This window comes from Equus quagga, chromosome 1 (assembly GCF_021613505.1).
Source record: "Equus quagga isolate Etosha38 chromosome 1, UCLA_HA_Equagga_1.0, whole genome shotgun sequence".
Lineage (NCBI taxonomy): Eukaryota > Metazoa > Chordata > Mammalia > Perissodactyla > Equidae > Equus > Equus quagga.
Genome location: NC_060267.1, coordinates 48,589,643 through 48,617,632, shown reverse-complemented (window position 1 = coordinate 48,617,632; position 27,990 = coordinate 48,589,643). Strand labels below are relative to the sequence as shown.

The 27,990-nt window shown below is 36.2% G+C and overlaps 1 long non-coding RNA gene across 1 annotated transcript; it reads left to right on the top strand.

Moving 5' to 3' along the window:
• The first annotated feature begins 1,934 nt into the window (after nt 1-1,934).
• LOC124225230 (uncharacterized) lies at nt 1,935-21,900 on the top strand. The gene is made up of 6 exons (XR_006885051.1): nt 1,935-2,027; nt 6,424-6,543; nt 18,449-18,554; nt 19,315-19,464; nt 19,842-19,927; nt 21,001-21,900. It is a non-coding gene; the product is annotated as an uncharacterized LOC124225230 (long non-coding RNA).
• The last annotated feature ends 6,090 nt before the right edge of the window (nt 21,901-27,990 follow it).

Genomic DNA, 27,990 nt, shown 5'->3' with positions numbered 1-27,990 from the left:
AGAGGGAAGTGATGAGTTGTTGTTTCATGGGTATAGAGTTTCAATTTTGCAACATGAAAAGAATTCTGGAGGTTGGCTGCACAACAGTGTGAATGTACTTAACACTACTGAACTGTACACTTAAAAATGGTTAAGATGGGAAATTTTATGTTATGTGTACTTTACCACAATTTTTTAAAAAAGTGTCTAAGAGGACTCTATGCAATGAAACTCTAATAGAATTTATAGAACTCCAAAAGCCGAGGAGGAACCACCTCAAGAGAAGCATCTGACAGGAAGTAAGCAGCAGTCAGATCAGGGGATTTCTGAAAAGCTGACAAAATCACTCAGTAAGGAAGCCACCAAAAGCACACATCTCTTCTTGTCCTCCGGTTTTCTCTCCCACATGGGGTCAGAAACGGCAGCTGATAAATAGAGGAACTGATGAAGCTAGGGAAAAAGAGAAAGCAAACAGCACATCTCATCCTCTGTAGGCTCCGGGGTCTGAAATAGTACAGACTGGAGGAGGAAAGAGATTTTAAATTAAAAAGGGAAGAGTTTAGAGTTTTGATATTATAATATACATAAAAATTTCTGAAATGGGACTCTTCTTGTTACTGAAAAGAACTGCAAAACCAATAGGACTGACCCCAAACTATACAGATGTGGGGAAACAAGAGTCTTAGAGTGAGTTTAAGGAAGTGAAAGAATACAGTTAATTTCTGCTCATTCTTCCCATCTTCAAGAGTGTGACTGAGGGTTGTGGGTTAGTGGTTCTTCCTTGACCATAAACTTGGAGATATCAGTTCCTGTTAGGTGGGAGGGAAGGAAGGTAGGACCTTAAGAAATATCTCAGTCATACAAATTACTTTTTAAATAAATATGGTGTTTTCTGGAATCTCATGGTTATGTTGAAGTTTGTTGCTATTTATTTTATTAACTGTTTCATAAGGAAATGTTACCTCTGATTTCTCAGAATGTACAGCCTTTTTTATACCTTTAAATCTTTGCATATGTCTATACTTTTTACCCCATTTTGCTCATGTTTTCTAGCATTGGATTATGAGATGAGTAACTTCAGAATTAGCGTGGTATGTTTTAGACAAAGAGGAAAATAAAAACAATTATATTATTGATAGCTATAGTTGTGAAATTTGGAATCCAATTGCCTTGAAGGGCAGTAACCAAGAATATTGTACAGCAGTCAGTGGAGTGAGATGGATCAAGAGAATGTTTCCAGGCAACAAACTCAACCAGTGTCTGGTGTGTAATGATCTGAAGATGGTCTGAGGCTGAGTTTGTTGCCTAGCAACGTTCCCTTGACCACTCTCACCCCCAGTGACTACTGCACTGAGCTTGTGGGGTGCTTGCTTCCCTCCGGGTCCTGGGCATGGATGTACACACCACTCATCAAGCCATGATGTGGTGGTGTCCCACATAAAAGAACTAGAATGACTTACAACTAGGATATGTGCCAGGGCTTTGGGGAGAGAAACAAAAAAAGAGGAAGACTGGCAATAGATGTTAGCTCACAGCCAATCTTCCTGACCAAAAAGCAATAAAAAAAATTGAATTTCAGATCAACAACAAATATTGAAAATATAACAAATACAAACATTACAAGAAGAATATTTACACAAAAATAAACCATTTTCAATTTGAAATTCAAATTTAAGTGGATATTTTGTATTTTACCTGACAACCCTACTTAGGTCACAACAACTTTTCTTATCTTTTAAAGTGTTCAGTGCTCCAGGACTTGGTTTCGGGTTTCTCTCAGCTCTCCACTTACACCCCTCTGTGAACCCTTAGGAGGTGATACAGCCCAGAGACTGAGGACAGGAAAGGAATATGCACCAGAGCAAAGATGGATTGCTGCCCATTCAAGGGTGGAAAGGCCCCAGAGAAAGGGGAAGTGGAAAAGATGACATGAGACCCTGGGAAGCAGGACCTGAGGAATCGTGTGTACGCAGTTCATTTGGAAGATGAGAGAAACGCTGAAGGATCCTGGAGAATTGGGACAGGGTGTGTATGGAACAATTACTACTGTGAGTATCTAGAGCTTCATTTAGCAGAGCACTTGTAGAAGCTGGTGTAGATACTATCATGACATTTTCCTGTCTTCTGCTAGGAGTGTAGAGATGTTTCTTTTTCACTTGCAGTTGTAATGCATCCTCACCTGTGGCCTGAGAATGAGAGTTTGCTGCTTTGTCCCCAGTGGCTTAAGGCTTTCGTTCCATAGGGGAGACATTTCCGGGTGCGGCTGTGTGTCTTTTGTACAAAGACTGCTGTGTATCTCCCCCAGACCTGTAACATAAGAGAAACTTTCTAAAGGCTCCTAACCTGCTTTCAAACTTTCAGCATCCTCTGAGGTCTGTGGGTGTGATTTGCCTTTGCGTCTGCGGCTCTCTCAGGTTCTATGCTCTCATGCAAAACTACACTCGGCTTTTAGCAGCTAGCTAAAAGCTTTAGCTGAATTAGTTATAACAGCTTATATGAGTTGTGTCTTTACTCCAGGTAAGCAAGATTTCATGCCTGGTCTCTCCTTGGAGGTGCCGGTCTTTCCTTAGATTTCAGCTTAGTTGACTGCCCTGTGACCTCAGATTTCTGAAGGGTTTAAGAAAGTTATGAATTTTGCAGATTATCCAGCTTTAACTTTGTTGTTGTAAAAGCAGGAGTGATGTACTTTCCAGCTTTCTACATGCTAAGGGGCCCTGACTCTTCCCCTCCAGTTGCTAGCTGCTCCAGGGATCCAGCCCCGTAGCCCTTACAGGTTGAAGTGTTTGCTCCCTTGGAGTGGAATAAATGTCAGCCACACTTTGGAGTCAAGACTAGAACGAGAGGTTCAGAATTAACTCGTCCAATACTGATTTTCTTCAGGGTTAGCTCCTATAAGTCTCCAAAGTAACTGGCTATGGTTAAGTGCTTAAGACAGACAGTCAGTTCGGATAGCATGCATCAGTGAGGGATCGAGTGATAGGCTCTGGCACATCCTCCAGTTACAGACAGGAGGGGGCTGGTGGTTTCTGCGGTGAAAATACTGAGGCAGCAGAATAGAAGAGAAGCAAGATTTTCTGATGTAATAATGTTGTGACAAAAGCTTAGAACGCGGCCCTTGATCTTGCCACCAGAGAAACTGCTGATTTCCTCAGCCATGCACCTGAAACACCCACGTGCAGCGTTAGAATCTCCTCCCTGGGTCTGATATCCAGACTTACTAGATTACTTCGCATCGCCCCGGCGTGTGATGGGTGAGAGGAAAGCTAAGCAATTGCTATTCAGTCTCTATCTGTGATATTGTCACCTAGTAAATGTCCCAGAAAAACTGAAGTGAACGTATTGTTTGAGCATTTGCTCTTATATGTATATGCTCAGTAGATTTTATACAATGAGCAACAGGAAGATCTCTAGTTCTGGCCAAAGATCTGTGGCTTATATCACATGACTACCTACAAAAACACCATAATAAAAGGACAAATTCATAAAACAACTGAGAAGATGAAACTTGAGGGGCTCCAATTGGTCAAGGCTTACTTCTTATGTTCTACCTGCCTCCCAGAAAAAGAATAATAACTGCTTTGTTGAAAGATATCTTTCATAATCTCCAATGTCTTTATGTACAATGTCTGGTATGTAATAAAAATTATGAGGCATCCAAAAAAAAAAAAAGGAAAATGGCAACACAACAATTGACAAGGCAAATAAAAATAACTGATCTGCAGGTGCTTCAGATACTGATGATAGACAGGAAATTTAAGATAAAAATTATTAATATGTTCAAGAAAAGAGAGAAAAGTAAGAAGAGTTTCAATAGCATGGAAATAATTCAAGTCAAATGAAAATTCTAGAACTGAAATAAATAGTCAAAAATAATTTAATTAAGGATTAAGTGAGGGCAAGATGGAATCAGAGAGATAAAAGTGTTTAAGAAGAAAGGAATAGCCATTAGCATCAAATACTTCAAAGAGAAGAAAACTAAACAACTGTTTTTGTTTCTGCATCTGTGATACTGTCTCCTGGTAAATGTTGTCCCAGAAAAACTACTTACTTACTTGTAAGTTAATATATAAGAAATATTCAATGGATATAGTGAAATTATAGTCTTTGTTGAAGTTGGTGGGACCCATTTTGTTAAATGAAAGGAAGAATTTGGACTACACTGGACTGATGAGACCCTAGCTAGAGGGAGATTGTATGTGTGTATATGTGTATGTGATATTTGAAAAACAGGAGAAAATTGAGCTTTAAAAATGTGTACAAGAGCATTGTGAGATACAAAATAAAAAGTAAAAGCCTATCTCTCCCATCTTTCTTTGTTCCTCTGCCAAAAGTAAATTTTAAGTTATTATAAAATAATTCCTTCCAAAAAAGAAAAATATAAAACTGTTGTATGATTGTCAATTTTCTTCTTGATATTTATTTCTTTTCTGTTGATTTGTATAGCCTGTCTGTAATTTTATAAGATTACCTCCTCGTCCTTTATGATATATATATGATATATATATGTATATATATAATTTTGTTCACTTTGTTATACAAATGAATTTAACTTTTATATTGTCAATTGCATCAATCTTTTTAATGGCTTTTCTTGCCTTGTTTCACAGATCTTTGCCACTTAAAGATGATAATAAATAAATCCACCAGTGTATATTTTCTTCTAAAATGTTAAAGTTTTCATTCTTTATATACAAATATTGGGTCCACCTAAGAGGAAGAGAAGGGCTGGTCTGTCCCCACAATGAGAGGCGTTAGAGCCTGTGGACATGTATTTGAACCAGGCAGCCGGCATGCTTGGGTCAGGTCTCATCTCTACCACTTGCATCTGTGTGATGTTGGAGAAGGGCTTCACCTCTTTACAGCTCACTTCCCCTTCTGTAAAATAAGGATGATGATAACAGACCTAGCTCAAAGAGTTGTGAAAATGAAACCAGCATTAGTAAAGTGCTTAGGATGAGATAATGATTATATAGTTTGCATACGCTTTCCTGTAAATTTACTGGCAATATGCCTTATGGTTATATTTTCAGATCAATTTCAATAGCCTTTTTTTACAAGTACTAGAAAAACACAATCTATTAATATTTTAATTGTTACCATTGAATGTTTAGATAAATTTGGGAGGATTGATTTATTTTTTAAAATATTGATGCTTCTGTTCCAAAATTACATTTTCCTTCTTTTAGTTTTTTTGTTCTTTTAAAAAGTTTTAAAATTTTCTTCATTTTCCTTCCGCAAATTTCTAGTTTTTTGTAACTGTTTTTTTCTGTTTTTTAAAATTCTTTACTAGTTCTTGTGAAAGGGGCCTATTATTTTATTTCATTTTTACTGTATCCTAACATATAATAAAGCAGCTAATTTATTTACTGAAATCTTTTGGAACTCTTCACATATTCTCTTTAGTAAAAAAAATAGTGTCTATACACTTTATGTTATTTATATGTGGCAATACAAGAATCTCAAAGTAAGATTTATTAATGAAAATCAGGAAAGAATTTACTCAAAAACAGTCATTCCCCAACCCCCACCTCTAACACGTGTACTTGATCAACAAATGAATGAGCCTCTACCTGCTAAGAATGCTGAGTCAAACTTAGAAGACACTGGCCTGCAGGACCCTGGAGACTCGTCTCCTCCCCCCCCTTTGGTAGCTCAGATGAACTCAATCAACAGGATTGAGCCAGTCTGCAGAGACAGCAAGGCTGATCTCAGTTTTCCTGGCCTGCAAAGCTATTTCTAGGGCGTTTGGTATATCAACCATCAGTGTGCATACTCCCTGGCATGGTTCCTGGGCCCCAGATCCCTTAATATAGCTCTTGTTACTAGAGAAACCAGGAGTTCCCTAGCTCCTCTTAGGCTAACCTATACCATGTGACAGGGTGACAGGGTGGGGCTTATGCTCTCCCTCCTTCTGGGAATGCTCTCTGTGCATGTGCAGTCTCCAGGCTAAGGCAAACCCCTCTATCAAGGACCTTTGCCATGACACATACAGGATACCTATGCCAGGCCACTGCTGTAGAATAGCGAGTGAGTGAGGACTGTGTCCTGCCTATTATTTCTCTTCTTGAGAGTTTTTCTCCAATAGATTCTATATTGTCTCTGCACCATGTGGCTCTAGTGATTTGTGCCCCCTTGCAGGACACTAATATCCAAGACATTTTTAAAAACTACTTTCTGTAGTTGGTAGATACAGAGAAATGAGAAAAAGGAAGAGAGAAAAGGGAGAAAGGTGTTCCCTCCTGTAACAGTTCTCTACCCTCTCTGAGGCCACAGATGGACTGCAGCTCGTTTGCAGACCTGTGGGTGATTGGTACAGTGAGTTTAAAAATAGAAGTTTAAGCTTGTAAGTTCAAGCTACGGTTTTTAAACAAAAGTTTAATATCACAACTCTTGTTTAATATTAACTCTGTTATGTGACTCTCACCTTTTTTATTTTTTTTACAGTTTGTCGAGCTTTCTTTTCATAGTCATCAATGTCTGAAGAAGTTACTTATGCGGATATAAAATTCTAGGACTCCAATAAGACAGAAAATGTCCAGGGCTTTGACCAATTGGGGATAAAAGGTAAGATTTTGAGCTCTGGATGTGTTGTAAAGTGGTAGAAGCCTAAGGGTAGAAGATACTGGAAAAGTAAGGGGAGAAGTCCTGCACTGTAGGTGTTAGTGAATCAACAATGATCCTTCAATTTGATTTTTTTGATTAAGCCTCCCATTTTTACCAAAGCTGCTAAAGTGTCATTCAAAATGATTATTAAGGGATTTTTTTTAAGGCACTGATCAGTGCATTGAATAAATCTTCTATGAATTTTCTACGTTCTATTTCCACTCGAGATAATTAATATAGGATTGTATTTTCATACGATTGGCTTGCAAAATTTTCTTTTTGTCTCATGAAAGGAAACCATGGAACAAGAAGCATGTGTTGCCCAAGAAAGTCATGCTTTTCTATGTTCTTTTTTATAAGAAAATACTAATGTGTGTGTGTGTGTGTGTGTGTGTAAAAGAAACAGAGAGACAAAGAGAAACAGACAAATAGAACTTTTAGAGGATTTAATTTGATTTTCTACCTGGTCAGGCATTTAATACCCTAAAATTTTTCCTACTTCTTTTGGAAATCTTTTCCCAACTTGCTAAAATATAAAAGAGGTTAAGTTAAGTGAAAAGACATATCAAGGATTAAACAAGATAAAGAAATATTGGAGGATAAAACATTCAAAACCATACTGTACCTGGAAGCTTTGTATTTTTCCATTCAAATTAAAATTGTGATAAATGGATTACCTGTGTTTACTTCCAGTTTATACTCCAATAAAGTATAACCCAATCTCCATTCTACTCATAATCCCATATGTCTCCTATTATGCATAGCTCCCACCTCCTGACTCCTGAGCTTTTGGGTGAAGTCGTCCACAGCATATCCATACTTGAAATCAGTGTGTTTAAGTTAAAAATAACTTAAATGGTAGCTATGAAAAACCTGGAAGGTTGGTAGAAAAAGTGAAATTAGGAGAGAGAAGTAATAGAAGAATTCTCAAGTATTATTTATGTGGGGTTTTTTTCCCCTCAGAAAATATAACATTCCATGAAATAGTAACTTTATTATGAACAGAAAGTTCATTGTTATATCTTGGATCCATCTATCAGCATTGTAAATCTTGAGAAGAAATAGCAGCTAAATTCTGTGGGCTTTTTCTTTAATATAATTTTGGGTTTTTTAAGAGCAGGAGATTTAAGGGTTTTACAATATTTCCTATCTCAATTTCCTTGTTTGTATTTCACCTTTTTTATGGTATAAAAGGATGAGTTTAATATACCAATAATTGCCCTTTATGTCTCCCATTATATCCCTTCCCATCTCCTGTCCTACTAATACATCTTACTCTAAATTTGTACTTTCAAAAAATTTTTATTTTTTATAGACCACATTTTGTTTATTTATTCATCCATCAGTGGACATTTGAGTTGTTTCCATGTTTTGGCCATTGCAAATAATGCTACTATGAACATGAGTGTACCAACATCTGTTTAATTTCCTGCTCTCAATTCTTTTGAGTGTATACCCAGAGTGGATTTGCTGGATCATCTGTCAGTTCAATGTTTAATGTTTTAAGGAACCACCAAACTCCTTTCCACAGCAGGTGCACCATTTCACATTCCCACTGGCAATGCATGAGGGTTCCAACTTCACATCCGCCACAGCATTTGTTGTTATCTCTCTAGCCATCCTAGTGGTCTGAAGGGATATGTCACTGTGTTTTTGTTGTTGTTTTTATTGAGGTCATAATAGTTTATAACGTGAAATTTCAGTTGTACATTCTTATTTGTCAATCACCATATAAATGTGACACTTCAACCCTTTTGCCCACCTCCAACACCCTTCCCCTCTGGTAACAATGAAACTGTTCTCTTTTGTCCCTGTGTTAGTTTATCTTCCACATATGAGTGAAATCATACGGTGTTTGTCTGTCTCTGTCTGGATTACTTCACTTAACATAATATCCTCAAGGTCCATCCATGTCATTGTGAATGGGAAAATTTTGTCTTTTTGATGGCTGAGTAGTATTCCATTGTATATATATATATACCACATCTTCTTTATCCACTAATCAGTTGATGGGCACTTGGATTGCTTCCACTTCTTGGCTATAGTGAATAATGCTGAAATGAACATATGGGTGCATAAGTCTCTTTGAATTCTTGATTTCAAGTTCTTTGGATAAATACCCCGTAGTGGGATAGCTGGGTCATATGGTATTTCTATTTTTAATTTTTTGAGAAATCCCTATACTGTTTTCCATAGTGGCTGCACCAGTTTGCATTCCCACCAACAGTGTATGAGTGCTCCCTTTTCTCCACATCCTCTCCAACATTTGATATTTTTTGCCTTGGTGATTATAGCCATTCTCATGGGTGTAAGGTGATATCTTAGTGTAGTTCTGATTTGCATTTCCATGATGATTAGTGACATTTAACATCTTTTCATGTGCCTCTTGGCCATCTGTCTATCTTCTTTGGAAAAATGTTCATATCCTCTGCCCACTTTTTGATTGAGTTTGTTTTTTTGTTGTTGAGTTGTGTGAGTTCTTTATATATTTTGGAGATTAACCCCTTGTCAGATATATGATTAGCAAATATTTTCCCCCAGTTGGTGAGTTGTCTTGTAGTTTTGTTCCTGGTTTCCTTTGCCTTGTAGAAGCTCTTTAGTCTGATGATGTCTCTCTTATTTATTTTTTCTTTTGTTTCCCTTGTCCGAGTAGACATGGTATTGAAGAAGATCCTTCTAAGACCAATGTCAAAGAGTGTATGGCCTATACTTTCTTCTAGGAATTTTATGGCTTCTGGTATTACTTAGAGGCTTTTATCCATTTTGAGTTAATTTTTGTATGTGGTGAAAGATAATCATCTATGTTCATTCTTTTTTCATGTAGCCGTCCAGTTTTCCCAGCACCGTTTCTTGAAGAGACTTTCTTTCCTCCATTGTAAGCCCTCAGCTCCTTTGTCAAAGATTAGCTATCCATAGATGTGTGATTTTATTTCTGGGCTTTCAATTCTGTTCCATTGATCTGCGTGGCTGTTTTTGTACCAGTACCATGCTGTTTTGATTACTGTAGCTTTGTAGTATATTTTGAAGTCAGGGATTGTGACGCCTCCAGCTTTGTTCTTATTTCTCAGGACTGCTTTAGCTATTTAGTGTCTCTTGTTGCCCCATATGAATTTTAGGATTCTTTGTTCTGTTTCCGTGAAGACTTTCATTGGGATTCTGATCAAGATTGCATTGAGTCTCTAGATTGCTTTAGGTAGTATGGACATTTTAACTGTATTTATTCTTCTAATCAACGTGCATGGAATATCTTCCCATTTCTTTACATTATCATCGATTTCTTTCAATAACGTCTTATAGTTTTCATTGTACAGGTGTTTCAACCCTTGGTTAAATTTGTTCCTAAAGGGGCTGGCCTGGTGGCACAGCCGTTAAATGAGCATGTTCTGCTTTGGCGGCCTGGGTTCGCAGGTTTGGATCCTGGATGCGGACATGGTGCTGCTTGGCGAGCCATGCTGTGATAGGCATCCCACGTATCAAGTAAAGGAAGATGGGCACGGACATTAGCTCAGGGCTAGTCTTCCTCAGAAAAAAGAGGAGAATTGGCAGATGTTAGCTCAGGGCTAATCTTCCTCGGAAAAAAAGAGAAAATTGTTCCTAGGTATTTTATTCCTTTTGTTGCAGTTGTAAATGGGATTGTATTCTTGAGTTCTTGCTCTGTTAGTTCGTTATTAGAGTATAGAAATGATTTTTTTAACTTGATTTTGTACCCTGCAACTTTGTTGTCTTTGTTGATTACTTCTGATAATTTTCCAATGGATTTTTTAGGGTTTTCTATATATAAAATCATGTCATCTGCAAACAGCAAGAGTTTCACTTCTTCTTTGTCTTTTGGACTCCTTTTACTTATTTTTCTTGCCTAATTTCTCTAGCCAAAACCTCCAGTACTATATTGAATAAGAGTGAAGAGGGTGGGTACCCTTGTCTTGTTCCTGTTCTCAGAGGGATGGCTTTCAGTTTTTCCCCATTGAGTATGATGTTAGCTGTGGGTTTGTCATATATGGCCTTTATTATGTTAAGGTACTTTTCCTTTTATACCCATTGTCTTCAGAGTTTTTATCATAAATGGATGTTGGATTCTGTCAAATGCTTTCTCTGCATCTATTGAGATGATCACGTGATTTTTATTCCACATTTCTTTAATGTGGTGTATCACGTTTTTTGACTTGTAAATGTTAAACTATCCCTGTGTCCATGGTATAAATCCCACCTGGTCATAGTATATGATCTTTTTAATGTATTGCTGTATTTGGTTTGCCAATATTTTTTTGAGAATTTACAATAAAATATGTTCATCAGTGATATTGGCCTATACTTTCCTTCTTTGTATTTTCCTTGCTTGGCCTTGGTATCAGGGTGATGTTGGCCTGGTGGAATGTATTAGGAAGTGTTCCACTTCCTTCAATTTTTTGAAATAGTTTGAGAAGGATAGGTATTAAATCTTCTTTGAATATTTAGTAGAACTCACCAGAGAAGCCATCTGGTCTTGGACGTTTATTTTTTGGGATGTTTTTGATTATTGCTTCAATCTCTTTACTAGTGATTGGTCTATTCAGATTATTTCTTCTTGGCTCAGTTTTATGAGGTTGTGTGAGTCTAAGAATTTATCCATTTCTTTTAGGCTGTCCATTTTGTTGGTGTATAGCTTTTCATTGTATTCTCTTATAATCCTTTGTATTTCTGTGGTATCTGTTGTAATCTCTCCTCTTTGATCTGATTTTATTTCTTTGAGGCTTCTGTCTTTTTTTCTTTGTGAGTCTAGCTAAAGGTTGTCAGTGTTGTTTATCTTTTCAAAGAACAAGCTCTTTGTTTTATTGATCCTTTCTGTTGTCTTTTTAGTCTCTATGTTATTTATTTCTGCTCTGATTTTATTATTTCCTTCTTTCTATTGTTCTTCTTTTCCTAGTGTAATGTTAGATGGTTTATTTGAGATTTTTCTTGTTTCTTGAGGTAGGCCAGTACTGTAGAAAAATTCTCTCTTAGTACTGCTTTAGCCACATCTCATAGGTTTTGGTGTGTTCTGTTCTCATTTTCATTTGTTTCCAGGTATTTTTTATTTCTCCTTTGATTGCTTCATTATTCCAATAGTTGTTCAGTAGCATGTTGTAGGGTATTAAGGTCTCCCCTACTATTATTGTGTTGCTGTCAATTTCTCCCTTTAGGTCTGTTAATAATTGCTTTGGTACTCTTATGGTAGGTGCATATATGTTAATAGATATTATATCTTCTTGATTAATTGTATGCTTTATCATTATATAATGTCCATCTTTGTCTCTTTCTATCCTTTTTGACTTGAAGTCTATTTTGTCTGATATAAGTACAGCTATATCCACTCTGTTTTTGGTTGCCATTTGCTTGAAGTATCATCTTTGACTTCATGTTGACAGTATATAGTTATGTCTTGTTTTTTTCTTTTTAATCCATTCACTCACTTTTGATTGGAGTATTTAGTCTATTTACATTTAAAATAATTATTGAAGGGTATGTACTTATTGCCATTTGTTAATTGCTTTCTGACTCTTTTCATTGTTCCTCTGTGTTCCTTTGTTCTCTTTGTCTCTTTCCTTGTGGTTTGATGACTTTCTTTAGATATTTAGAGTCATTTTTTATTTACTTTTGCTCATTTACTGTAAGTGTTAGCTTTGTGGTTACTGTGAAGTTTACATATATCATCCTATGTATATAATAGTCTATTTTAAGTTGACAATAATTTAAATTTGAACACATTACTAAAGTCTACATTTTTGTTCCTCTCTTCCGTGTTTTATATTTTTGATGTCACTTTTTCCATCTTTTTATTGTATGAATCCCCTGACTAATTATTGTAGTTTTAGTTAATTTTACTCCTTTTGCCCTTTAACTGTCTTAGTAGCAATATGTGATTAATTCACTACCTTTACTATATATTTACCTTTTCCAGTGAGATTTTTACTTTCATATGTTTTCTTGTTATTAATTAGTACCATTTCCTTTTAGCTTAAAAAAGTCCCTTTAAGATTTCCTGTAAAGCCAGTTTAGTAGTGACAAACTCCTTCAGTTTCTGTTTATCTGGCAAAGTGTTTATCTCTCTTTCAAATCTGAATGATAACTTTGTTGGGTAGAGTACTCTTTTTTTTTTTTCGAGGAAGACTAGCCCTGAGCTAACATCCATGCCCATCTTCCTCTACTTTATATGTGGGACACTTACCACAGCATGGCTTGACAAGTGGTGCCGTGTCCGCACCCGGGATCTGAACCAGAGAACCCCAGGTCCCCAAAGTGGAATGTGCGAACTTAACCGCTGCACCACCAGGCCAGCCCCTGGTAGAGTATTCTTGGTTGAAAAGATTTTCTTTCAGCACTTTGAATATGTCATGCCATTCCCTTCTTGCCCATAAAGTTTCTGCTGAGAAATCTGCTGATAGGTTTAAGAGTTTTCTGTCGTGTCTAACAATTTTTCTCCTGCTGCTTTTAAGAGTCCCTCTTCATTTTTAACTTTTGCCATTTTAATTATAATATGTCTTGATATGGAGCTCTTTGGGTTCATCTTATTTGGAACTCTCTTGGCTTTCTGAACCTGGGTGTCTGTTTTCTTCCACGGGTTAGGGAATTTTTCAGCCATTATTTCCTTAAATAATTTTTTTATCCCTTTTTCTCTCTCTTCTCCTTCTGGGACCCCTATAATGTGAATGTTATTCTGCTTGATGTTTTTCCCACAGGTCCCTTAAGTTATCTTCATTTAATTTATTTTTTCTTTTTGTTGCTTTGTCTGAGTGATTTTTATTGCTTTGTCTTCCATCTCATTGATTCATTCATAGGCTTCCTCTAGTCTGCTCTTGAACCCCTCTAGTGTATTTTTCAGTTCACTTATTATATTCTTCAGCTCTGTTACTTCTCTTTGGGACTCTTGTATATTTTCTATCTCTTTGTTGAAGTTCTCACTGTGTTCATCCATTCTTCTCCTGAATTTGGTGAGCATTTTTATGATCATTACTTTGAATTCTTTATCAAGTAAATTACTTATCTCCATATCCTGAAAGTATTTTTCTGGGATTTCGTCTTGTTATCGTGTTTGCTCTAGCTCTTGGTTGTCCCCCAAACCTTTGTGATTGTCTAGACTACTGATTTATTCTTGACATGTCCCCATTGTTGAGTGTGTGCCAAGACTGGTCAGTGTACCAAAGAGAGGAATCTCATTTAGTACCTAGTTTGAGGCTTATTGGAAGCTAGATCCTCAGGCAGCAGCTTTTAATGTATACACAGTCTTGTGGGCTGCAATTGTTATCCCTTCTGGCCTCCAATCAAGGAGATCTGGAGGTGTCCACTGGGCAAGTGTTGCAGATTTTGGGGCTCCAGGTAAGAGTATAAGCTTGTTTCTGTGAAGTATCACTGAGCCGTGGCAAGGCCAAGGGATTGTGCAAGAATAGTGTCTCCCTTTTTACATTCCCTGGTTGCGTCTCCTTAGCATCTAGGTATGTGGCAAGCCTGAAGCCTATCCCTCAAGCTGATGCTCCAGGCTAAGTAAGTAGGTCTTTTTCACAGGAAGACTGGGGTTGTGTTTCAGTCTTCTGTCTGTATAGTGCCCTAGGGGTGGCAGCCTGCTAAAAACTCTCTTTCTGATTGTTACAGTCTTGTAGAGCTCAGGTGTGCCAGCCCTCTTGGCAACCAGGGTCAGGAAACCAAAAGGTATCCCTTATGTGGGTTGCATGCACCCACTGGATTTAGCAAGGCAGCTGCAAAGTGTAGGGAATGAGTACACTCTATGGCTTCAGGAAGGCAGCAGGGAGATGTCTTGACATTGCGCTCCTGGCTTTAGTCTGGGAGCAAGAGAATGCCATGACTACTCTGACTTGTCAGCCCCAGCCAGAGAGTAGGAGAGTGTTGCAACCACCCATACTCTGGTTTCAGTAGAAAGCTGACTAGTCCCACAACCATTTGCCTCATCCTGTCCTAGCCAGGTGGTGGGAGGGTGCCACGTCTGAGGTGACTCACTTGTGCTAGCAGTAGGGAGTGCAATAATGGCATCCACCAGGGCCTCCATCAGCAGGGGGCCTTTCAACTGCCCTGGTCCCTCCAACCAACACTGTTAGGTTAGCAAATTAATCTCCTGCACATATAGTCTATGAACTTTTCAAACTGTTATTTTTTCACTGAGTCTCTGGGTGAGTGAAAGTACATGTGAGCCCTTTAAGAGAGGAGTCTCAGTTTCCTATAACACTTTGGGTTCCTTGGACATCAGCCCTGTTGCTTTTCTAAACCAGACATTTTAGGGTCTTAACTCTCCAGTGCAGATCTCAGGTGTTTGGCATGCCTCACGAGGGACACCAACTTCTCGCTCCTCTGGGAGAAGGGCCCGTCTGGTGAGATCCCTCCCTATTTTGTGTCACCATGCTGGGGCTGAGGTCTTTTGCTAGACCATGTCTCTGCTTCTCCTACCCCTCTTGATGTCCTTCTTTTACCCTTTTTGTGGAGAGTAGTTCATCTAGTTTTCAGATCTTTTACAAAGAGAAATGATCCATATCTATATGTAAATTTTGTGTGTCCATGAGAGAAGGTGAATTCAGGATCTTTCTATGCTGCCATCTGGGACCCCCAGATCTCTCTTCTTTTATTGCTTGATTTCCTGTAGCCTTTACAAAGTTGAACAGTACCCCTTCTTTAAATAATTTTATTGCAGATTCTCATGGATGCATCCTCATCGTTTCTGCCACCACAATGGCTGCTCTTCTCAGTCTTTTTTTTTTTAAATTCTTCCTCCTGGATCAAACTCTGTATTGTAGAATACTCCAAGCTCTGTTCTGGGTCTCTTTTTCTTGTGTCCCTAAATATACTTTTCTAAGTGCCTGATTCAGTCATTTGGATTCAAATATAATGACTCCCAAATATCTCCTCATAACCTTTCCTTGGATCTCCATATTAGAAAATACAAGCTTCTGTTTCACATTTCCATACAGGATTCTGATTTCATTTAAAATTTAAAATGGCAAAAACATAGAAATATTTGTTTTTCCTCTAAAACTGTTCCCTTTCCCCAATCATCCTCACTTCATTAAATACAAATATAAATACAGATGTAAATATCACCGAGTGTGTGCTATGTGCCAGCACTGTTCTAATATTACATATATTAAATCATTTAATCTCTAATGCTTTGTGGCTTTCTTTTTTTAAGCAATGCATACTAAGACACAGAGAGGTTAAATAACTTATCCATAGTCCCACAAGTGATAAGCAGCAGAATCAGGATTCAAGCTCAGGTATAGTCGTCCTAGAGAAGGTGCCGTGCTTTTTATCACTATGCTATATTGCCTATAAATGTTTATATCTTATTATATACTAACTTCATCAAGTCAAAAGTCTCTCATAAACGTTTCATAATTTGTGCTATAGATTCTAACTTCAAAACGTATTCTTACTCTATCTATGGGTCATCATATTCTCTAATACCAGTAAATCAAGCTACTATTCTCACACACATGGCGTATGGCAATAAATTTCTTGCTATTATTCCTGCTTCCAATAGTGCAGCCCTATGATTCATTTGCCATATGCAGTAACAGTGGCTTTCTAAAAAAGACAATTCAATTATTTTCCCCTCTGATTAAAGTCCTTTCAGTGGTTTTTCAGGAAACTGGGATCCCCTTACTGTGATTAACAAAGCCTGGAAATAATTTGTCTCCTGCCTTTTTCTTTGACCTCCTCTAACATCATTTCTCACCTTGGCCACCATTCATTAGCCACTGTGATTTTTTTTCTGTTTTTCAAATAAGTAAAGTTTTTCCCCAAATTAGAGTTTTTGAACTAGATGTTCTTGCTACCCGTAATCAGTCCCACTGATTTTACCTGCTGATTATCATTGACTGTAAGATCTGAACTACCTACTGTCTGTAATATAACTTACTTTCAAATCTCTGCATACTATAGTGCAATTTGAGATCTGTATATCTATCTATTCATTTATTTTTGTTCAAAATTAAAATTTATCTTCTATGAGAGAAGGGACTTGTATGTCTTGCTCATTTCCGTATTGTTAGCACCCAGAATAGTGTTTAGTGTATAGAAGGTACTCAATAGATAACTTTTAAATAAATAAATACATAAATAAATGAGAAAATAATTATTAAGAAAGATAGTTTTTAAGGTCACACTTCTAACCTTAGATAAGACCTTTTCTGTATAGTTCTTTCAGTATTAACTATTTTCTAAAATCTAAAAAAGTTATTTCACATTTTATTTGCAATTCTCTCTGTATTTCACAATATTACTGTCTCACCAACTGTGAGGTATAGGAGAAGGACCAGAAGTTGAGAGAGATTTTCATGTTATCTCTGAATTATATTTTTTGAAATATCTAGTATTTATGTGTATACATAATGACAATTTATTTATTTGTTTATTTATTTAATTTTATTTTTTTGAGGAAGCTTAGCCCTGAGTTAACTACTGCCAATCTTCCTCTTCTTTTATTTTTTGCTGAGGAAGACTGGCCCTGAGCTAACATCCATGCCCATCTTCCTTTACTTTATACGTAGGCTGCCTATCATAGCATGGGTTTTGCCAAGTAGTGCCGTGTCCGCAACCAAGATCTGAACCGGCGAACCCTTGGCCGCCGAGAAGCTGCATGTGTGAACTTAACCGCTGTGCCACCGGGCCAGCCCCATAATGACAACTTAAATCATGTAGTGATTTAATAATAATTAAATTATAAGGTTCATAATTTCTGCTTTTGTTTTTAATAGGGAAATAATCTGTTTTGGGGTTCACCATTCAGCAAAATGGAAGCATTCAACCAAAATTTGTTACTAAAAAACATGAAAAAATACTAATGAGGAAATGATGAAGATCTGGCCTAATTGAGATCTGACTGATGGAAGGACAGTTAGGTACATTACAAAGAGACAGAACCTATCATTTATGTTCCATGGCCAAATTCTCAGGATTTTCTGCAGAAACTAAAAATAACTGAAATTATTTTCTTTGACATCTCTCATTTGTTGATGCGAAAAAGGAGTTCTCAGATTGACCTCTCTGTTAACTGCCAGCTACTCTAGAATCTTTGACTTCCTTTATAGAAGAGGAGAAATCAATCCATAGTCTCTTCCTCATCTGATCATTCTCAAACAATCGATTCATAGTTATTTACTCAAAACAACGTCTATGGGAAAAAACTGTTACTCTGGCTATAGAGCCAGAATTCTAGACTGGTTCTAAATTCTCTTCTATCACCACTCTCACCTGACTTTGCTACATTTTTCTCCTATTCTTTCTGTTTCTATCAACTTGTGTTTACAGTGATTAACCACTTCCTTTGCCCCTGGACTGAAATATTTACTGCTCAATATTTGAATCCTGTAATTTGTGAACTTCATTGACCCTAAGTTAAGGTTAGGCATGGATTGGTGGATCTTCCTCCACATGAGACAGTAACCAATGTATAAATGCTGGAGGAAATCCTACAGTAAGGACACTTTGCCTCAATTTTCTTTAATGCCATTGAAAAGTAGTAGAAGAATGTCAAAAATGTTACCTTAGAAAAGTAATATGTAGGGGCTGGCCTGGCAGCGCAGAGGTTAAGTTTGCACGTTCTACTTAGGTGGCCCGGGGTTCGCTGGTTCGGTTCCAGGGTGTGGGCATGGCATTACTTGTCAAGCCATGCTGTGGTAGGCGTCCCACATATAAAGTAGAGGAAGATAGGCATGAATGTTAGTTCAGGGACAGTCTCTCTCAGCAAAAAGAGGTGTATTGGTGGCAGATGTTAGTTCAGGGCTAATCTTCCTCAAAAAAAAAAAAATATGTTCTATGTAAAAAAAAGTAATAAGTAAGAAATTATGTTCTGATGTAATATACAAAAATAAAAGATAATTATTTCAACCATTTCTATTTTCTCTAGGAATTTATAAAATTCAAGAGGTTATGTAAATATTGGCTGACATTATCTCCCTGAAAAATTGCGTAGCTTGCAAGATCTTGGATGAGACAGTTATATCCTCTGACTGGTAACTCTTTATTTTTGTTGAATTTTTATCGTTGGTTTGAGTAAAGGTGTTTTCCTCAGGAGATTTGCTCTTTACAATCAAAACTGGCTTCAACCAAAATTGCATCCTTAAAGAACTCTTTTCCATCAGGCTTCTTTAATGTGTTTAATAATGCCAAAAGTTTCTGCAAATGTCTTATTATCTTAACAAATCATTAACGAATTTATAGTAGCCAATAAGGTAGAATTTCTGTGAATAATGCTTTTATCTAAGAAAATTATAGAAGCCAACCAAATTCACTGGGCTCTAATATGTGCTTAAAATTGTGCTAAGTGCCCGGATTCAAAGATGAATGAAAGATTGATTCTTCCCTCAGTTACATAGCCATTAATTGTACATACAGACTAATTAAATAATTCTGTAGATAAAAATAATATAATCTGATAAATGCTTCAGTTAGAATACACAGAATAACCAAAAATAAATTTGAAATTTATGTCATAACTGACATTGAAATGTCCATTTTTGAATAAAAAATTTAGAGATAGACTAGAATACCTTTTCTGGTAAAAAGAATAAAATGAACATGGGCATGACATATTGCATAGGTGGTATATACAAGCTATTTTGTTGTGTAATATAGTAATATATTAAGAAATGTGGTTATAAATATACCATTATAAATGGATTCATCTGTTGTATTTGTTCTGCTTGTAATGAGGGGGCAAAAAAAGGCTCACTTAAAATATGCCAAATCCATTTGTATTTTATAATCCCTTAGATTTGGGAAGCAGACTGGATTAGACTAATAAAACAAACCAGAGAGACTGAACCGGTGGTGCAGCAGCTACATTCACCTGCTCTGCTTCTGGGATTCGCTGGTTCAGATCCTAGGCGGGGACCTATGCGCCATTTATCAAGCCATGCTGTGGTAAGCATCCCACATATAAAGTAGAGGAAGATGGGCATGGATGTTAGCTCAGGGCCAATCTTCCTCAGCAAAAAATGAAGAGGATTGGCAGCAGATGCTAGCTCAGAGCTAAACTTCCTCAAAAAAGAAAGAAAGAAAGAAAGAAAGAAACTAGAACCTCAACCTGCTAGATACTATTGGAAGCCCACAAATTTATACATATTTATTGGTTGAAGACACATCAAGCAGGAGTGAATTCAGGGCAACTGTGTCAGGTGCTGCCACACTGAATCTAAACCCTGATGTTCCTGAGAGCTCACCACATTGGGCCAGACAGTAAATAGAAGTTTTGGCTGTTTTTGTGATTCATTTTGTTTTGTTTGCTTTTTTCTCTCCAGATTGAAATAGTAGGTGCAGGAACATGGGTCAGAAAGACAAGGCAACTGCAGCTCTCAAGAAGCTTGCAATGAGAAGAAAGAATGAGGTATTAGTTATGTGCAAATGGGGGAGAGAAGGATATATATTTTAAAGATTTCATTTGGAGTGAAGGACTAGAGGTATAGTGGTATACGTGTCAGGGGAAGGTGTAGATGGAAGCTTGTTTGGAAAAGTAGAATTTCCATGTGCTTATTTGTAATTGTTGCTAATGGGAAGGGCATCTATAATGGGATGGAAAACAGTAGATATTTCAAATTGTCAAGAAATAATACTGAAATAAAAAGTATATAATAATATATATGTATATACAGTACATTTTAAATATGTATGTTATATAATCATACATAATATACATGACTGTATGTATGATTTCCTTTTGTTTTTTATTCTCAATGATAGCTTTGGGCTTGTTTCTGGAAAGGGGCTGTGATAAATGACATCTGTGTTATGTCATCTCAAATAGGAAGTTTCTCTTTTGAAAGTTTAATTGATGAACTCATTTATTGATTGATCATTATTATTGACCTAAGTATTGATGCTACATTTTTTCCAAAAGACAATAATTTGAATATACAACTTTGTCTTTAATACATGGTCCCTGATCAGTAATCTTGTATTGGGGGCTGGTAATTATTCGGAACTTCAGAGGAAGATCTTTGAAAAATGCCTAGAGGGAAATGTCAACTGGAGATGATGTTGAGCTTGTGGTATCATATGTTAGGTTAATTCCTGGTTTGGATGATAATGAAAAACATTTAAGGAGGAAATTTTCAAATACTTGCTACTGAGCCACTTAGACTAGAGCATATAATGGAACTGAATTATTCTAAATCATATTAGGTATCGGGGAAAGGAGGTGCAATGTGTGGAAGTGAAGGACAGCAAACATTCCAGATGCATGAAAGTGGAAGCGACAAAGAGAAATAAAGCAGCGTTTGAATTGTGTATTTGTTGATAAAATGAGTAACTTGGATATTGTTGACATTGTGAATACCAATTACATTTTATTTAAACAATGCAGCACCTATGAGCAATGATATGTTGGAAAAGTAATTTTTTTCTGTAAATGTGTTTCAAATGTTTAACTTGCCAAGAGTAATTCTTTATTTTCTCTTTCAGGTTTAAAAGAAACACAAATGACTTAAAAGATAGGATTATTGTGGGTATATAGATAATATATGTGTTTATTATGCTGGCTGCACTGAGCCAAAAAGGATTAGATGTGAGAAGTTGGCTAATCCAGTGAAGATTGAGAGTACGCTAATGAGGGAACTACCAGAAGGAAGAATGCAGTCAGTGCAATTATTTTGCCTCAGCTATTATCCTGCAATTAAAGGCAACTCAGGGGGCATATAGCTTACGGACTACACCAATGGAATAAAGATGCTATGCGACTAAATTTTTGTCTATCTCCTAACAATTTACATTTTCAAACTTTGTTCCTTCTCCTCATTTTCTGAGTGCAGGTAACCTAAAGTCATACTTTATCATCTAGATATAGTCCAGATATTTGGTAGAAATATAGTGCTTTGGGTGAGAATACAGAAAACTGAAGCTAATTGCTCCTGCTTTTCCAGAAATAAACAAGTTAAATACCAACCTTATGGAAAATCAGAAAAATTATATCTAGGAATACATAGAGAAGATAATGCACCATGACCAATTGTCGTTTATTCTAGTAACTCAGGTTGATTTATATTTTAGAAAAGAAATATGAAAGAGAGATAAAATATATATTATTTCAATAGATGTACAAAACACTTGATAAAATTGAACTCTTAACCATTGTAAAATCTCTCAGAAAACTAGAAGCAGATTTTCCTAATCTAATAAAAAATGTCAACATTACAAAGAGAAAAGGAAAAAAAACCCAACAGCAACAACAAATCCTAAACCTAACATCATATTTCTGGTAAAAGGGTGAATGTTTTTCTTCTGAGCTCTGGAACGAGATCAGAGTGGTTTTATCAATTATTTTACTCAACAACCTCTACTACCCATTGAAGATCCTAGCAGTGAATCAAGGCAAGAAAAAGAAATATGAAAATATAAAAAGTGGGAAAGGAAGAAATAATATATTTTTATTTGTAGATAATATAATTATGTACATAAAAACCAATATAATTTATAAAACACTAAAATAAATAATTTATAAAGATAATTGTGTAACATCTCAATATATAAACATCAATCATATTTTTATATGTTAGCAGTATACAATGAGAAATAAAATTTAAAAGCAATACATTTATAACAGCATCCAAAAACAAAATAGTAATAAATATAATAAAAATGTGAAAAACCTCTGCACGTGAATATTTCATGCCGTGTGGCCCATTGCCTCATCCAAAGTAACACCTCTTTCCTAGGGATCTCTTCATCTAGTGACTGGCAAATATGGTGTATCAACTGGAATGGAACCTTACAAAATATCATGTCTGACCAAGGGACACATTTTCGAGCACAGAGGTAAGAAAGTGGGCAATTGATCACAGGATCCACAAACAGAAGGAACTTAAAGCTGAAGGTCAGATAGAGGAATGGAAAGGACTAAACACAGCTGGAGAGCCAGCTCAGAATTAATACTTATGACACCATGAGGCCATCTTCCAGGTTTAGTGTAGGCTTAAAATCAATAACCTGTATATGGTACTTGTCCTCGGTAGCTAGAATACCTGGGTCTGGAACAAAATGTCAAAAGAAGGAATGACCTTGCTTGCCATCATTTCCAATGACCAACTTGAGAACTGTATGCCTTCTGTCCAAGTCACTCTGGCTTCTGTGGGTTTAGAGAACCTGGTCTCTAAAGGGCAAATTCTTCCACCAGGGGGCACAGCATCTCATTGTATGAATCAATCTCTTGGAATGAATAATTGATGAACAGAAGGTAAATCTGCTGTTACACAATAGGGAAAGGAAGAAATACGTTTGGCATCCACTTGTCCCACTGGAATACATCTTTATAATCCATCACCCATTTTGATGGTAATAGACAAATTCAGCAGTCACAGTTGAAAACGGTATGATAAGCAGGGGCTAAAACCCGAGGTAGGTGACTAAGATCAGCAGAGGTGCCAGCAGAGAGTGAGAGGAATCTGGAATGAATAGTAGAGGAGAGAGAGGACAAGGATCAGTTGTGACTCTGAGCTCAGCTGCAGCACCAGGGGCTATAATTCACTCCATACACCTTCTTCTTACAAATTTATCCCAAGAAAAGAGACACACCTTCAATCTGGACTTGCTTCACTGCCATGAAGAGTGGATCTAGGTTGAGAAACAGTTAAACTGTAGTGGACTCTGGAGTGTGGTACACAGATCCCCCTTCAGGACTGAGGGGCTTATTCTCCCAGTTGCTGCAGAAGCCGTCACCCAACAACTATCAAGTGTGAGCCCTTGCCTCTTTCAAAGAGAATGAACTCAGTCAAGGCCGTGTTCCCTTTCCAGGGCAGCTCATATCCATGATTAGTGATGTGGGAGCATAAAGGCCTGGCTGCCCTGCTCTAGCTGGGGAAAACTCAAAAAGCCTGTTCCAGTTTCAGAGCTCTATCTGGGGTTGACTTAGGCCTCACTGAGAATGCATCACAGCCTAGCTTCCCTTCTGCCCAATACTGCTCCCTTCTCTTCTCTTCCACAGGTGGTAAAACCAAAGGTGCTCACTAATAAACCTCCAGGCTGCTAATCTTGATTTCAGAATCTGCTTCTGGGTAACCAAGCCTGTAAAAGTTGCTGACAAAATTAAAGAAAAACCTAATACGTGGAGAGATTACCATATACTTGGATTATAAAACTCTATATTCTTGGGATGTCAAGTTTCCGCAATTTAACCCTGGGTTCAATATAATCCCTGAACATTTCAGATGGACTTCTTGGAAAGTGACATGCTAATTCCAAAATTAATATAGAAATGCATAGGATTTAGAATAGCCAAAACAATATTTAAAAAGAAGAATATTTGGAGAAATTACAGTACTGACTATCTAGACCTACTCAAGCCACAATAATAAAACAATTCTGACTTAATATCAAGATAGATATACATCCACAGGACCAGATCAAGAGTCCACAAAGATATTCATGAGAATACAGTTACTTTATTTATAAAAAGTTATCACTGCCATTAGAGGTAGAAAATGATGATCTTTTCAATAAATGGAGCTGAATTAATTGGCTATCTGCATAGAAAAAAATGAAACTTGATATGTAACTTATACCATGCATAAATATTAGCTCATGAAAAACTGTAAGAGACTTGAAACATTCTCCCCCAGAGCCCAGAATGTATTCTCTCCTAGAGACTTCAGAAGGAATGGTGCCCTCTTAGCACTTTGATTTCAGACTTCTGGCCTCCAGAACTGTGAATGAATACTTTTCTGCTGTTTCAAGCCACCAAGGTTGTGGCAATTTGTTATGTCAGCCATAAGAAATGAATGCACAGACCTCTACATCCAGCTTCTCTCCCGTCATAGTTCTTCTATTAAATCCCTTATTCCTATCATGGCTGAAGTGGCTCTGTTTTGCTGACTGAACATTTGCTGATTCAGTTATTGGTGCTAGAGCTGGTTTCAGGGAACAAACTTAAGAATAAAATTCTTGAAGTTTTAAATGTCTGGATTTAAACACATCAATTACCCCATCCCACTATTAAATGGGACACTAATCTATGATAGTATGCAATGACAAAATTTACTTATGTTATCATTTGTGCTTACCTGGAGTCATGTCAGCCATAGAACGTTAGAGTGTAAATAGAGAATATATTTGAAAGAATTTGACATTTTCTGATTTCTTCTAAGTATTTTGGAGTATGTCTAAAAATAAAATGATGAGCTCAAAGTTTAAAATTTCATCTCAAGGTCCATGTAAGAAATTAAAAATACTCTGTGACTGTTGTTAAAGTAATACCCATCTTCTCTAGCCAAAAAGCCAGATTGCAGGAAATCAAATCTAAACTCTGATTCTGCAGGTTTCTGGTTTCCAACTCAAAATGATTTCACAACCCTGCAGAGACCTCTTTATTAAAGTGAAGTCATTCATTGCTGGCAATAAGGATGTGACATCTACTAAGGTTCTCATAAAGCTGAAGACTCTGAGCTCTCCTATACCATTGATCCTCGTTTGTCACTAGAAGCAGCCTTGGGTCTCCTGCTGAAAAGTTTATCCTCATCTTGTCTAAATATATTAATGATTCCTGAGGTACTCTTCTTGCAGGAGAGTGTTGATCCTCATCAACACCCATCAACTATCATTGCTTCTAAATGTATAACTAGATTATAATCTGTGCCATTGATCCTCTTTCAAGAACAATTAGGTTCTTGCCCAAGCCTATCTTATCTAGTCCTTGAAATCCAAACTATTCTATCCACCTGAGATGTTTGTCACCACAATTTTCTTACATAAATTCCCAACATTCACACCTTTGATATTATGCAATAATTCTTTCAAATAATTACTAAAGGCTCATATAACAGGAGAGAGACTATCTTCTCTTCATGAAAGAGTATTTCTTTAGAATCTTTTGATTTGTCTTAGAAGAGCTGACTTTGAGATAGATAGATAGATATATATATATATAAAATGTATCACATATTATCAGATACATTTTCATTCAGGAATAAGATTGTTTTACTTCTGTGCCATTGGTTCTGTAATCAAATGTGTGTTTCCAACATGAACTTTGGAAATTATCAATGAATTGTATTTCTTTGTCTTTCATAAATCCTAAATAATTTTTAGAGCAGGAACATAGATAGCACAAATTTATTTACTTTCTTCTCTCCATATTATCTTCTTTGTGTAATATTACAATCAAATGTATAGGATAGTACATTAAGCAAAGATACACATCTTAATAAATTATTGTAAAACAAACAACCATGTGAATACCACTCATGTCAGGAAATAGTGCACTGGTAGAATGTGAAATGCCTTGCAGAAATCCTTTCCCACAAGTAGCCTGATTCCTCCCCCCAACAATAGTCACTATCTTGACTTTATGATAGCTATACTCTTGCTCTATAATATTTGTACTACCTAGTTATGACTCCCAGAAAATATAATTTAATTTTTCTTATTTTGAACTTTATTAAAATAGTATCATACTATATTTATTGCATTGTATCCAGCTTCTTTACTTGAGACTTTATCTTTAAAATATATACATGTCGTTTCATGTATATATAGTTTGCTAATTTTCAGTGTTGTATAGTTTTCTATAACATACGTATACTACAGTTTGATTTTCATTTTAATGTTGAAGATCATTGGGTCTTCTCATGTTTGGCATTATGACAAATGATGCTACTATAACTATTCTTGTACATGTTTCTGATGGACCAATAAATTCTGTGGGGTATAAATCTTGGAGTGAAATTTTTGGTGATAGATATTAGGTATCTTCTGCTTTGGTTAAAAACATCAAGCTCTTTCCCAAGTAACTTTATCCTTATACCCTTAGTGTGAGTACCAAATGCTCCACATAGTTATCAATATGTACATTGTCATATTTTTCAGTTTTTCCAACCCAGTGATTTTGTAGTGTTCTTTGTATTTTTCATTTGCTATTTCCTGATTATTAACAAGAAAAGATGATTTTTCATATCTTTATGAGTTATAAATGTTCCTCTTACCAGTTAAAATGCTTTTCCCATTTGCCTATTGAATTTCCATCTTCTCCTTATGCATTTGTAGAAATTATTGCTATAATCCAGATTTGACATTTGTTAGTTACAGGTATTACAATAATATTCTCCCACTGTGTGTCTTGTCTTTTGATAATTTCATGGCATCATTTGCAGTTAATACAGTCAAATTTGTCAATATTTTTCTATATAGTTAATACAAAATTTTTTGCCTCCTTTTATACACATTATTCCTGGGACAAAGTGATAAGAATACTCTGCTGTTATCTTCTAAAAGTGTTAGTTTGCCTTTCACTTTTAAAGGTTCATTCCACTAGTGTTGACTTTTGTATACAGTGTAAATGGGTATCATTTTGTTTTCTTCCACTTGGAAAAGCAATTTACCTCTCAACATATTTGAAAAGCATTTTCCTTTCTTTGCTACCCTACAATAAAATTATTTCATATATTGATTGTCCCCGAATGCATAGATTTGTTCCTAGGTTCTCTCTTTTGATGTATTGCCTGTTTATCTATCTCATTAGCTTTATAATGTCTTGCTATCTGGTAGAGCAAGTTCTTCGGTTGTGTTTCTTTCTTCTTCCCCAAGAGTTTTTTTGCCACTCTTTGCTTCTTGCACTTTTATATCTGTCTTTTTCCTCTCTGTTTTCTTGCCTCCCTTTGCATTAAACAGATTAGTTTTTTTATTGTTTAACTCTGTTAGCATGTTATGTATGTTGATTTTATACCTTCTTTTATCATTCTTTTAGTGGTTACAATAGGAATTACAAGACACAGTATTGGCTTGTTAGAATCAAATATAAATCAATTCTTATTATCATCAATATTTTAATTCTAAACCTATTTAAACCCCTAAAAGAAAACACTATGTTTTATACAGTAAAAATTTACTTTTATTTACCCAAATATTTACTATTTTTATTGCCCATCATTCATTCACCTTCTCTTGGATGCTAACCAGTGTCATTTTCCTTCTGTCTTGAGATCACTATTTAGTTTTTCTTCTAGTGTAAGACTATTGGTAGCAAATTCTCTCAATGTTTTTTATCTGAAAATATCTTAACTGTGCCTTCATTTTGTATTTTCACTGGGTATAGAATACAACTTTATCCTGCATTCCATTATATTCTAGTTTCTATCATTTGAAAGATTATATTCTTTCTAACTATCTTCTCCTTCCCCTCTATGCATATTATATATCCCCACCTTTGCTATGTTTACTTAGTTGAAATACACTTTCCCACTTCATTCTCACTCTTAACCATGTGACTTTACTTAGCCAATGAACTGTGAGCAGACGTAGTATATGTCATGTCCATAGGAAATTTTAAATATGCTTTCATATTTTGCTTCATTTATTGCTTCTGCCTTTGCCATGTAGAAGAGACTGATCCTTCAGTTTGGATCCTAAAATAAAAAAAACATAATCAAAGCTGGTAGAACTTGGCAGAGGCATACAAAATCCATAGCC